The sequence below is a fragment of the Rattus norvegicus genome, chromosome 17 (genome assembly GCF_036323735.1).
Source record: "Rattus norvegicus strain BN/NHsdMcwi chromosome 17, GRCr8, whole genome shotgun sequence".
NCBI lineage: Eukaryota > Metazoa > Chordata > Mammalia > Rodentia > Muridae > Rattus > Rattus norvegicus.
This window is the reverse complement of record NC_086035.1, coordinates 48,117,339-48,131,295: the sequence shown is the minus strand read 5'-3', so window position 1 is coordinate 48,131,295 and position 13,957 is coordinate 48,117,339. Positions and strand designations below refer to the sequence as shown.

The 13,957-nt window shown below is 42.7% G+C and overlaps 1 non-coding gene across 1 annotated transcript; it reads left to right on the top strand.

Annotated features, from left to right (window-relative positions):
* The first annotated feature begins 3,276 nt into the window (after positions 1-3,276).
* On the top strand, positions 3,277-3,417 carry LOC120097981 (small nucleolar RNA SNORA48). The gene has a single exon (XR_005495934.1). It is a non-coding gene; the product is annotated as a small nucleolar RNA SNORA48 (small nucleolar RNA).
* The last annotated feature ends 10,540 nt before the right edge of the window (positions 3,418-13,957 follow it).

Sequence of the window (13,957 nt, the reverse complement as noted above, 5' to 3'; positions counted from 1 at the left end):
GGTAGAGGCTGGAGAAATGGCTCAGTGCTAATAGTGCTTGCTGGTTTTACAAGGGAATTGAGCTTGATTCCCACCACCTACACTTGGTGGCTCACAACTACCAGCAACTTCAGCTTTCAGGGATCCCAAGCCCTCTTCTATCCTCTCTGGGTACCCACATACACATTTGCACATATGTGTACACACACACACACACACACACACACACACACAGACCGACATACACACACATCAATAAATTAAATAAAATCTCAAAAAATAAAATTTAAAAAGCCCTGAAGGTTAGAATCTGTTCCTAGAAACCTAGAATCTGTTCAAGAGAACGTGGGGATGGGGAGTTGGGCAGGAATTGAGAATAAACCACAATGCCTGGATGCGCTCATTTATATATATATATATATATATATATATATATATATATATATATATATATATATATATGTGCTTTCAAGGACTATAAATCAGTAATTTTTAAAAAATATGATCAATAGAGAAATGGGCACAATTCAGGAAACCCAGTGGTATCTGTGGTAGGATACAATGTTCCCTGTCAACAATAATCAAAGAATTATGAATAAGAAAAATACCCTGGTGTTTATCAGATTGGCACAAGTTAAAAGGAATGGTGGGACTCAGCCTGGGTGTAGTCTGGCAATAGTGCTCTTGCACAGTAGGTGGGTAATGAGCAACCTGAACATTGTTAACTCTGGGTTGTGTGGATACTCTGAATACAGTGCTTTCTAGTTTTTGAACTAATTAATTTGGGGAGTTTGTTTTTAAACTAGCATATAAAGCACTGGTATGTTTCTTGATGCTCCTCCCCACTCTCCCATCACCTACCTCTCCCATCTACTTCCTGACCTTACTAGTCCTGATGAGACCAACCTTCAGGAACTGGGTATCCTATTATACCCACCTTTAATCTCTCCCTGTTTACTTAGAACCTCTTTTTCCTCCTCTCATGAGACCCTTTCTAGTTTCATGACTATATTAACCCTTCATATACATATGTGCATATATAGAAATAAAAACCTAGGATTCATGTGAAAGAAAGAATATGGCATTTGTCTTTTTCTATCTGGGTTATTTGGTATAACATAGTAATTTCTAGTACCATTCATTTTTATGCCACAATTTTATTTTTCTTTATGGTTGAATTCCATTATGCGTATGTACTGCATTTTCTTTATGTGTTTGTTAATGGGCATCTAGGCTGGACCCAATTCCTGGCAACAGACATAGGTAAAGTAGCTCTGAGGTAGAGCTTGGTTCTTTAGGGATTTTAGATTTTGAGAGTCCTCCACCCTGAGTTTCATAGTGGCTGCACTGGGTTACTTCACATTGGGCCAATCAGATGTCCTCTTTCCCCCATTCATGCTGGCATTGCTGGTATTAGTTCTTGGTTTGGGATGAACTGGAATTTCATGGTAGCTCCTACTTGTGTTTCTCTAATGCTTAAGGGCACTGAATAGCTTTATTTATTATGTTATTTTTGAGACAAGATCTTGTGTAGTCCAGGCTGAATTAAATTCTTATTAAATTCCCAAATTCTGGGATCACCACACCCATCAATGTGGGATACTCTTTAAAAACACATCTTTTCTTTTCACATTTTATGTATTGTGTGTGTGTGTGTGTGTGTGTGTGTGTGCTGTGAGGAATGAGTGGAAATCACAACCTTCAAGAATTAGACATGATGGCTCTCTCCTCCAGCCGAGCAAGATGCCCAAAGGAAAGAAGGCCAAGGGGAAGAAGGTGGCCCCGGCCCCCGCCGTGGTCAAGAAACAAGAGGCCAAAAAGGTGGTCAATACTTTGAGAAAAGGCCTAAGAACTTCGGCATTGGGCAGGACATCCAGCCCAAAAGAGATCTCATGCGCTTCGTCAAATGGCCCCGCTACATCAGGCTGCAGCAGCAAAGAGCCATCCTCTATAAGCGGCTCAAAGTACCTCCTGCCATCAACCAGTTCACCCAGGCCCTGGACAGGCAAACAGCGACTCAGCTGCTTAAGCTTGCCCACAAGTACAGGCCAGAGACAAAGCAGGAGAAGAAGCAGAGGCTGCTGGCCCGCGCTGAGAAGAAAGCTGCTGGCAAACGGGACGTCCCAACTAAGAGACCACCTGTCCTCCGAGCAGGGGTCAATACAATCACCACCTTGGTGGAGAACAAGAAGGCTCAGCTGGTGGTGATTGCCCATGATGTAGATCCCATTGAGCTGGTGGTTTTCCTGCCTGCCCTGTGTCGAAAGATGGGGGTGCCCTACTGCATCATCAAGTGGAAGGCCAGGCTGGGGCGCCTGGTCCACAGGAAGACATGCACCACTGTTGCCTTCACACAGGTTAACTCGGAAGACAAGGGTGCTCTGGCTAAGCTGGTGGAAGCTATTAGGGCCAATTATAATGACAGATATGACGAGATCTGCCGCCACTGGGGAGGCAACGTCCTGGGTCCTAAGTCTGTGGCTCGCATTGCCAAGCTGGAAAAGGCAAAGGCTAAAGAACTCACCACTAAGCTGGGTTAAATGTACACTTAAGTTTTCTGTACATAAATATAATTACAAAATTAAAAAAAAAGAATTAGACATGATGGATCACTGAATATATTTATTACATTGGCCCACTTAGAAAGTTTTAAAAAATTGTAAGGATTTTTGTAACTGAAAATGCTCCCCTTTTCTTGTATTTGAAACGATATAAAATTCTATTATTATGGTGTTACTAATTTGTGAACTCCATTGTTATTTTGTGTATGTTTTCACTTTTTTTTTTAAAGAACCTTATGACCTAGGCTCTATTTTAGAGCTGGTTCCCAAGGTGTCTGAAAAGGAAGTGCACTCTCATTTCCTTCAGTGGGGTAGCCAGATGACTTCGCTTGATCTGTGCTGTAGTTTAATTTGAACAGTTACTCGCTGAATTTTAGTTTGGATGATGCCCGTAAGGATTAGAGTGCAGTGTTGACGTCTTGCACTATTATTGAATCAAGACCTGCCAGATATTTCATTCTCTTATATTCATTTTATGAAATTCAGCACGTCAATGTTTAATCCATATATACTTACTGTTGTTTTGTCTTCTTGATGAATTGTTCCCTTTATTAATATGCAATGGTTCCCTTATCTCCTCTTACTAAATGTAGCTTGAATTTTACTTTACCTGACCCCAGACCAAGTTTTGTTCTTCATCTTTCTTTCATTCAGGAGTCTGTCCAGCATCTTTTGAGACTGTCTGAGTGTCTTTACCACTGAGATATGCTTCTTAGAGAAAAGAATTGGACTTAGGTACCCCTGGCAATGGGCAAAGAGACAGCTTGTTGGTGGTATTCTTTTATCAGTCAAGGGAAGAGCAGTTGGTGGTCCTTCATTCATCCCAGCTTGATGCCTGACTTGGTGGCAAAAACTGTGTTATGCCTAGGACACATAAAAATCAAATCAAATCAAATCCAAGCAGTGCAGCAAGAGAGGAGGAAAACAGAGACCGGTGCTTCGTCAGGCCATACTGTACAGGCAGGGGAAGATGCTCTCAGACCTGCTCTCTGCCCCACAGTATAGGTGGGCCATAGACGCATAGGACCCCACGAATAGCACTGAAGAAGGAGAAAGTCAGAGACCTGCTACCACCACACCACCCACAGACCTGGTCTCTGGCACACAGCACAGGCAAGCCCGTTTGTTGCCATACCATGCAGCACAGGCTAAGATGTCACTTTGGGGTCTGCCAGCCACGCGGCCAGCCTGAAGCAGGAACCACCACAATGTGCTAGTATGGGGTGGAGAGATGGGAGAGAAATAAAGGTGGAGCAGCTTGGGCGTTATGGAGAGAGGTGGAGATTCAAGGATAGAGAGGAGCAGCCTGCTGTGAGTGGCCAGCCCTGCCACCTGGAGCCATGGTGAGGTCCTAGTTGCAGCTGCCTCTGAGGACTATGTCTGGGTCCATGACTATGCAGCGGGAGGTATCGATGTCTGAGGCTCATTTTACCACTAGAGAATATCCAGGCCCTGCCCTTCCCTGGTTTCAGTGCTCTGGAGAACAGGTCCCATCTCTCACCAGGGACAGAGCTTGGGAGAGCAGAAGAGCAGGCCCTGCCTCACTTCAGTTTGCTCTTTGTGCAACCATCATGCAGCTGGAGATGTGGTCTCAGCTTCCTGCTCTGGTTGCCTTTCCGCCTTTCACACCACTATGAACTTTTCTTCTGGAGCCATAAGCCAAAATAAAGGGTCTTTCTTTTCTTTTTTAAATTTTTTTTCTTGGTTCTTTTTTTCGGAGCTGGGGACCGAACCCAGGGCCTTGTGCTTCCTAGGCAAGCGCTCTACCACTGAGCTAAATCCCCAGCCCCTAAATTTTTTATTAGATATATTTCTTTACTTACATTTCAAATGTTAAAGGGTCTTTCTTAAGTTGCCTTTGGTCATGGTATTTTCTCATGGCAACAAAATGTAACTGTAGGGACGTCCATTTCTCTAAATTTGAGAATTTTTCTGCTATAATTTTATTGCATAATTCTCTTTGCTATTGGTTTTTAATCCTTCTATCCCATGAATTTGTAGATTTGGTCTTTTAATTGAATCCTAGATATCTTGAAAGCTGTCACTCTGTTCATTCATTTTATATTTTGGGAGTTTTCAGATCACGGTTTCTGCATGTAGCCCTGGTTGGCCCAAAATTCACTCTGTAGACCAGGCTGTTCTCAAACTCAGAGATCTGCCTCTGCCTCCCGAGTGCTGGGGTAACAAGCATGCTCCACCACCCCGCAGTACTTCCTAATTGATATTTAAATGTAGTGTTTCATTGGCATTGTCCTCTAGCCCTGATGCTCTTTCTTCTGATGGGTTGAGTCTATAAGTGATAATTTCCCCTGTGGTTTTATTTGGTTCATTGAATTTTTTATTTCTAACATTTTTATTTATTTGTGTTTTCCCCCAAATCTCAATTTTCTTAGTAAAATTTCCTTCCACATTACATCCATTTTTAATCTATGTTGATTTCCTCATCTATTTTGTTGAATTTCCTTCTGTGTTTCTTCCAGGCCCTTGGCAGAATTCATCTGGTAGTTTCTAGTTTCTTTTAGGCAACTGACACTTTTTACTGGCAAATTTTGTAATCCTCATCCAGCATTTTGCCTCTTTTGGTTTCTCTTAATGCAGCAGTTGAAATTTATGGTCTTTTAGAGTTGTGTTGCCTTGGTATTTCACATTTGTTTCGGTGATGCAGCTTGCATCTCAGTCAGTTTGGACATTTCTATGGTTTTATTTGGAGATTAAGCAGCCTCCTCTTGAAGGGCTTAGTCTCCAGGACCACTTTTGGGGGAGTCTTGGTTCTGAAGAAGTTTCCTGTGCTTTATTAGAGCAGCTGCAGTGGCAGAGGCCCCTGATTTGCCTTCTGTGGAGCACACTGCCTTTTTTCAAGTCCCCACCGACATTGGAGAGACTAAGGCACAGCCTTTTGCTCCTATCCTAGATGTAGTAGATCCACAGAGGTAGTTAAAGCCTGGGAGCTCAAGGGCAGCCCAGGAAGTGACATGGCTAATGGGGTCCTGGGGCACTCATTTCTGGAAGTGTGACCTTTGGTCTGGTTCCATCAGCATCACATTACTGTATTATTTATAAAAATATTTATCTCCAGTCCATGCCTACTTTCAGAGAGTAAAAGCACCAAGAAAGCAGAGACAACGGGCTGGAAAGATAACAATCTTGCTTATGCTACAACAAGAGATTTGGTAAAAACTGATGCTTACGTAGACTGAGGTGAAGGGAAGATATAAAAATAAGGGTGGATGTTGCTCTGTGCTAACTGTTCTTAATGCTTTAGAATTATAAGGAGGAAGCAAATTCAGCAACTAACCTGGTTCCGGTGACATAACTAACAAAAAGATACTGAAAAACATTTAGATTAGCAAAAGACTCTCATATTTCCCCTCTTTCCCACACTGAACTCTGGCCCCTCCACCCATAGGATCCACATGGCCAGCTCAGCGTCATAGACCTTGGAGTATGGTTACCAGAATGAGAACCAATACTTCGCCAGCTCTAAGCTTTCTTGCCCCTTTGTAGCTCTCCTCTCTCAAGTTCATATCAAAGCAACCGCCTCTTATTTCAGTGTGAAATCTGAGTGGGAATTATTCTCCCTGTCTGTGAGTCTGAGCATTCATGACTTATCTGGGAACCCAAAGCCTTTCCTCCTGTCAGACCTCTCATTTCTTTCTTGGAGGCCTCTAATCTCTGAGGAGGAGCCTAAAACAAGGATAGCTTCATCCAGCTACACAGCTCCTCAATTCTTTAAGTCACCCCACTGCCTGCCTAAAGATACTGGCTGTCTGGCCCTCCATCTTTGTCTTGGCTCAGATAATCCTAAAGATTAGAATAATAAATCCTGGAACAGCACACTTTGGTTTCTTAGTCTTTCCTGATCACCTAGACTTTGATTAAATTGTGTTCTGGGCTGTGGACCTCATCTGACTACCTGGAGAAATATAAACTTTATGTAGTGTGTTAGCTCTTGCTTCAGTGTTGCTGAGATAAAACACCTTGACCAAAGCAACTTGGGGAGAAAAGGGTTTATTTGACTTCAAGTTCATTACTGAGAGAAGCGAAGGAACAAAAGAGCTCAGGGAGAAACACTGCTCACTGGCTTGCTCAGCTTGCTTCTTTATACAGCTCAGAACTTCCCTGGGGCTGGTGCTACCCACAGTGGTCTGGTTCCTCCCACATCAACTATTCATCAATAAATTATTCCACAGACATGCCCATGCTCAATCTGATGGAGCTTGTCCCTCAGTCAAGGCTACCTTTTCCCAGGTGACTGATTTTTTCAGGCTGACAAAACTTAACCAGCATTAGTGGTTAATTTTAAAAATAGAGGAGACACGTGGTTTATTCAAACTCTAGCCTGAGATAAACAGATTCTCAGGTTGCTAAGTTAACAGACTTCGATTATGCTGAAGAAAGTAAGCCTTAAGCAGAAAAACATGATTCGACTAAAGTTTTGGGTTCTTCTCTAGAGGCCAAAATGTTTCTTGGGAGCTCGGACTCAGCAGGAGGCTCAGGCCAGGGCACTGCCTACTGCCAGCCAGAGTGTGAATCTCAGCTGCTTACTGCTTCTCTTCACACCTTCCACCAGGACTGGTATCAAGTCTTTATTAGCTCTTTCCAGATGGTGAAATCATCTTCTTTCTTTTGGGTTCTTTTTCTTCTTTTTCCTATACCCAGTGCATAGTGGAAATCTGAAAACCAGGCATGCTTTCAAATCCAAATAGACACTCCAGTGTGGGGCTAGCTTTCAGCTTCCTTCCTTAGAAGGTCCCAAAACTTTGGACCTAAGATTGTTGTTCTTGAGCACAGAGTTGTATGTGCTTATGTATTTATACAAAGATGGCTATGGGATTTTATTTTTTAATACTCATTGGTATTCTGCCTCCATCTATGTCTGTGTTGTCTGTGCGAAGGTGTCCAGGAGTTACAGACAGTTGTGAACTGCCGTGTAGGTGAACCCTGGTTTGTACCCTGGTTCTTTGGAAGTGCTCTCAACCACGGAGCCATCTCTTCAGCCCTTACACTATAAATCTTATGGGCCACTATTGAGACAGTTGAGAAGGAACCTATGGTGTACTAGACAAGTATTAAACACTATTAAAATGCTTGGCAAAATACCCTAAAATTACGATGATTATTTATTGTAAGTTCTTGTGACACTCTTTTTGATGTTCATCTTCCTGAATTTAAGCAAAGAGGTGGCCATGAGGCCATCTCACTACCTCACTAGCAGCTGTTGGACTCTGCCATGCCACCATGGTGGCTGTGAACTAAAAGACTATGGGTCAAAATAGCTAGTCAGATGATCCTTACCGACCTCAGGTACCTGAAAGACTTTATAGACACTTTGGAAACATTATGTAGTTATCAATCATTGCAACTGATTGTCCCAGCCCTTGAAGTCATATCCCCAGCCAGGATATGTTTGAAACAGTGTGTACCAGACTTTCTGATATGACAAGCCCTGAACTCTAGATGACCCTGCAATCATTTCTGTCTATGTTAGAAGGGCAATTTCCCTGGTGGCCTAGCAGAAGAACTCCTGTGCTTGATGATAAAAAGACAGGGCTTGTGATTGGTCCCCAACAATATTGTCCAAACAAGTTGTTATGATTGGTCCAGAGTTTCCTTCCTGGGCTTTAGTTGAGCTCAGTGAGCAGGCTGGGAGACATTCTCCCAAACAGCACACTGCCTCTCTGGGTGGGGTAGCATTAGGCCTTATAAAAGGCTTCTCTTGAGTGCTCATTCTTGTAGATATTTGTATTGAGGGCTGAGCTGCTAACAGAGAGGAAACCAACTGGGTGAAGGCAGCAAAAACTCCTGTCAGCATCTTGCCGAGGAGACGTTTGACAACTGAAATAGGAACTGAACGGTTTATATGTGGAATGTGGAAGCGTGGAGAGATGGCAAAGGAGAGCTGAGAGTGAAGATCTGTAAAAGCTACAAAGGGCCAGAGAGGAGAAGCTGCAGGCCCTGGGTGCCAGGAGGCTCTAGAGAGCTGTTAAGTTTAAGGACAAGGGTCTCAGACCCCAGGCCAAGGGCAGCAATCATGGCCAGTGATATAGACTAAGAGGCCCTAGTCCTTAAGTCTTACATCCAAGACCTGGCAGGTAACCACAGCACTAGAAGGTACCACCCGCCGCCACCCATTGCTGTCACCTGCTGCTCCAGAGCACTGAGAGAAACAAGCTGCTGGAGAAGAGCCACTGAAAGTGTCCTTGACCTCCCTACCAGTTCTATCTGGGTAGGGTGAAGACTCACAGCCAGCTGCCCGATAACACTGCCACAGAGATGGTCCATCGCTGATGGAGAAAATCTTATATGGTTGCATGAATGGATGTGTATGCACACAAATATTTGAAGGGACCATAAGTTTCCACTAAAATGACAATGAATATAATTTTAACAAGTAAGATTTTAGCTGCAAATGACTGGACATGTGGCTTATATCAAGTTTACAAAAGCTAATCCAACACTAAGCTGAACTGTGTCTTGAAAATCTTTAAAAACTTCCTGACTTTAAAACTCCTGTCATCTTAAATGTGGTGGGAGACCAGAGTGGGAAGAATCAGATTCCAACCTTGGTCTGTTTCCCCAGTCAGACTGGTCTTTCTGAGTGTGGGATTCATATGAGGCTAGACGATTTGCTCAAGGTCACACAGCCAGTGAGGGACACTTTGGATTTTAGTCTTCGTTCATGACATAATCCCACCTGATGTTCAGCACTACGTTTTTGGTTTTGGGTTCCTCTGAACTCAAAGGGAGCACATGACTTTTTGAGACCCAGTATACTTCTCAATCTCTGATTCAACTGCTATCTATCTTCTGTACTACCCATATCCAACTCAGACACTTTTGTCCATTTTTTTTTTCTTGGCTGTTCTGAACTAGATCCTTCTGCTGTTTTATGTGGATTCCCACTGGGGATCTTTCTGTTCCTGGGTGGCAAGAGTGGAGCACAAGATATGCTCCAACTCTGTCACTGTAAGGGAATGCCACGTATGTTTACATAAAATGTATAGTTTATGAATATTCTGTACTCCAATAGTCTCACTGAGCTTTATAATCAACCAGTGACAGAAATGAAGCAGACATCATTGGCTCAGATTAGCTCAAAATTAGAAAAGCCAAGTTCAGAAAGGCAAAATGTCTTTCCTGAAGTCTCACAATGGTACAGATCCAGACCATAGACTTGAATTCTTATTCAAATCTAACTTGTTCCTTCAAACCTGGTGGACACTCCCCATAATACATGCCGGAAAATGCAGGAATCTCACTAATGGTCCTTCTAAATTTAATTTTCAGCTTCATGCACTCTAAGTTTTCTGAACTTCCCCACCTCCGTGCCTGTTGTGATAAACGTTGGGGCAATATGGCCAAACTGTGGCTTAACTTGAGTCTTCACTGAAACAGCTGGCTTGGTATGGACTTCCTGATGGGTCTGTCATTTATGCCAAGTATCCCTCCTCTGCCTGGCTCCAAAAGAAAGTCTGCTCCTCAGAGGCTGAGATAGGGCGGTGGCGAGAGGAATAAAGTGTCCTCCCTGAGGCCTTCTTCCTGTCCAGTACACTGGATTTAGTGGGCTGGAGGAGGGTGTGGGAGAGTGCTGTGTCCATGCCAAACTCAGGAATTCAAGTGACCCACACCATTGTGATTCATATGCAAAGAGGCCAATGCTGTAACTGGCTTTTGGACATCACTGCTGATTTAGGGAGCTCCGACTGAATTTGGTATTTTTTGTTTCTCAGGATCTGACAGGTGTTTCGTTGAATTGTTTCCTGGAGCAAAGGGTTTACCTTCTCCCACCATGTTCTGGCAAAATAACTTTCTAAAAAACACAAGAAGATGCTTGCCCCAGAGCCCCGAAGTTTATAAATCCATGACACAATGAGAAAAATGTACAGTGTCTTTGCCAATAAGGAATTTTGTCAAATTCTTGTGGACAGTGAAGAAGAATGACAATAGCTTTCTGGAACCCTACCAACCAACAATTCCACCTGGCGCTGGGTTTTTTGTTAATAATCTATGGATTCTATGAGAATAGTCCCCATGCAGGGAATTCCAATTAAGCTCTTTAAAATATATTTTTAGGAAGCTTATAAAATAGTAGGTCTCTATATTTTTTCCAAACATCCTTAGTGTCAGTTAACCTTTCTCTACCCTTTCCTCTGCTATACTCTTCCCTCCCCATCCTCACCACCACCCATGATTCTCTCTTACCCCTCATACACCTGTGTGCTCCACTATCCCCCTCTCTGGGCACTTTCTCTTCCCACCTTCAAAGGCACCTTTCTAGTTTTCTTGCTTCTACAGGTACTATAGGTCAAACACTGATGATTAGAAACTGGGACCTACATATGAAAGAGAATATGTAGTGTTTGTCTTTCTAGGCCTGGGTTACCCTACTTAGCATAATTTTCCCAGGTTCATTCATTTACAGGGACATTTCATATTTCTTTGTAGCTGAGTGAAATTCCATTGTGTGTATGTATCATGTTTTCTTTGCCCCCTTTTCAGTTGGTGGATATTCAGGTTGTTTCTGTTTTGTAGAGATTGTGAATAGAGCAGCAAGGAACACTGACAAGCACACAAATCTGCAGTAGAATAGAGAGTCTTTCAGGCATATTGGTTTTTCTGGGTCTATGGGGTGCATCTATTTCTAGTTTTTTGAGGTATCTCTATAATCAAACCCCTGTGGTTTTTATTTGTTTGACTTTTAATCCCTTGGTGTTAGGAGGAATTCCGCTTGTTGGCAAATTAGGATGTGGAACTGTGGAGAGAAAGGTGTTTTACATCCATTGAGGACATCATGTGTAGCTAGAAAGAACTGTAAAGTCAGAAAACTTTTGTCCCAATCACAAGCTAAAAGTCAGCTTTCTAAGATATCATGGTCTAGGAAGACACATGGTTGCCAGGGCAGAGTGTATAGGTTAGAACATCAGAGCAGGCAGTTGGGGATGCCAGAGCAGGCAGTTTGTAGCATTATGTAGGATGAGTTCCCAGGTCTCAGAAGAATGACCATAGAGGGAGAAACTACACCTGCCTTATGATGGCTTACATTTCAGGAGAGGTATCCTGAGTCAGTGGGGACTCCGGTGTGTCGTAAAGGGCAGTGGGCATGCATGCCTTTTCTTTGTGAAGTAGAGATGAAATATACCCTCAGGGTGCAGGCTAACTTTCCCTTCCTGAAGGGGATATGACTTTTTTCCCCCACTGTTATTTGCTGTAGAAACACTCTTCATAAGACAGTCTGAACAATAGCCACTTGCTGTGCCATGGTGCAGAGACATGCTGGAATCCGCTAGGATTGTATTTCACAACAGTATATGATTATGAACTTACTTAACAAATGGGATCAGGATGAGGAAAACTTTATCTTATTTCCTTGTTTATCCCAAATCTGCCATCCAAATCCCTTTATTAAAACAACACTCTTAGGGTGGCTTATTCTTCTCATAGCATCGAGGTGGGGGGCTTTTGTTGGCTGCTGTTTCAGTGTTTGTTTTTGAGACAGTTTCACCTTGTGGCTGAGGCCAGACTTGCACTCACAGTAACCCTCTTGCCTCAGTCCCTTGAGTACTGGGATTGCAGGCATGAACCACAGTTGGTAATCCTGGCTCCTTTGTCTTTAACTTTGGTGTCTCACCCTCTGTGGCCTGAATGTCCTTTTTAACTGACCCTACCCCAGTGGCTGCCTCCTAGCACCTCTGCACACCCACAGGACACAGAATGTCCTATTCCCACTTCCTACCTCTTAGGATTTATGGTCATCCTGGGCTTCATTCAATTTGCTTTTGTTTGCAACTTGTGTCTTAGTTAGGGTTTGTATTGCTGTGATGAAACAACGTGGACCAAAGCAACCAGGGGAAGAAAGGACATCTTATAACTGCCAAGTCACAGGAAGTCAGGGCAGGAGGTCAAGGCAGAGGCCAAGGGGAGGAGAGATGCTTACTGGATTGTTCCTCATGGCTTGCTCAGTCTGTTTTCTTATAGCACCCAGGATGACCTTCTCAGAGATGGCCCCGCCCACAGTGGGCTGGACCTTCTATATCAATCATCCATTAAGAAAAGGCATCACAGGCTTATTTAGAGATCAATATGATAGGGTCGTTTCCTCAATTCAGGGTTTCTCTTCCTTGAAATATCTGTAGCTTATGTCAACTAGCAAACATAATACGTAAATCTAAAACAAAATATTGACCTTTGACAATTCTACTGGTGAAGACTGCTTAAAGCAGAGAAAAATCTTAGGATCCCATGTGCTTAGATATGTGTATGGATATGCTGCGGGTGGAGAAGATGAAAACTATGACCCTTGAAGAGCTAAGTCAGTGAAACCACTTTGGGGGAATTATTAGTATTTTTTGTAGAGTTAAACACATAGAAACAATGACTCAACCATACTATTCCTAAGTACTCAAGAAAAAATTAAAATGTTTACAGAAAAGCTTGAATAAGAATGTTCATACCAGTCTTATCCATAAAAGTGTAAATGGAAGTAAATCAAACAGCTTTCATCAGGAGGATGAATAAACAAATTGCCACGTGTATAAGTTATCACCATGTAATTTTTCAGTGACTATCTGAGTATGCTTTATGTTTCGAGTATTCATCAAATGTTTTTGCTTAAGAATCTGCAACATTGATATAATTCAGGATGTTTGAGCCTGTGTTGGGTCCTAAATAACATTAAGTGATTATTGTTGCTTTTGTAGGGCATGTTGGTGATATTGCACTTATGAATGAAAAACGGAGAAACACAAAGCTATTTAGGGGAGACCGAGCAAAAGAAGAGGTCACCAGGAGGAGCCACAAGATCCATTATGCAATGTGACTGCTTTGGGATAAGTGTGAAGAACTTCACTTAAAAGTGGTTTGTTATAGGGGTTGAAGAAATGGCTCAGTGTGTGAAAACACCTGCTTTTCTGCAAGCGTGATGAGTTAAGCTTGAATTTCCAGAGCCCATGTACAATGACTGCAAATAGCTATAGCTCCAGGATTGGGAGGCAGAAACAAGCAGAACCCAAGAGTTCATTAGCTGGTAGAAAGCCTAGCTGAAAAAGGAGTCCAGTGAGAGAATTTAAAAAAATTTTTTTGCTATCATATTATATAGTAAATTTTTGTTTTTGTTGAGATTAGCAATTTAGAGTCAGGCAGTGAGTCACTGGAAATGGGTTCTGAATGTTTTCAAGACACACAAGTCACTGGGTCAGGCTACGGCCAGTTTGAGTCTAAATAAAGTATGGGGATTTTTGCCCTTGCTTTTTTTTTTTAATTTTTTTAAAGATTTATTTATTAGCTGTCTTCAGACACACTAGAAGAGGGCATCAGATCTCATTACAGATGGTTGTGAGCCACCATGTGGTTGCTGGGGTTTGAACTCAGGACCTCTGGAAGAGCAGTCAGTGCTCTCAGCCACTGAGCCATCTCAGTTT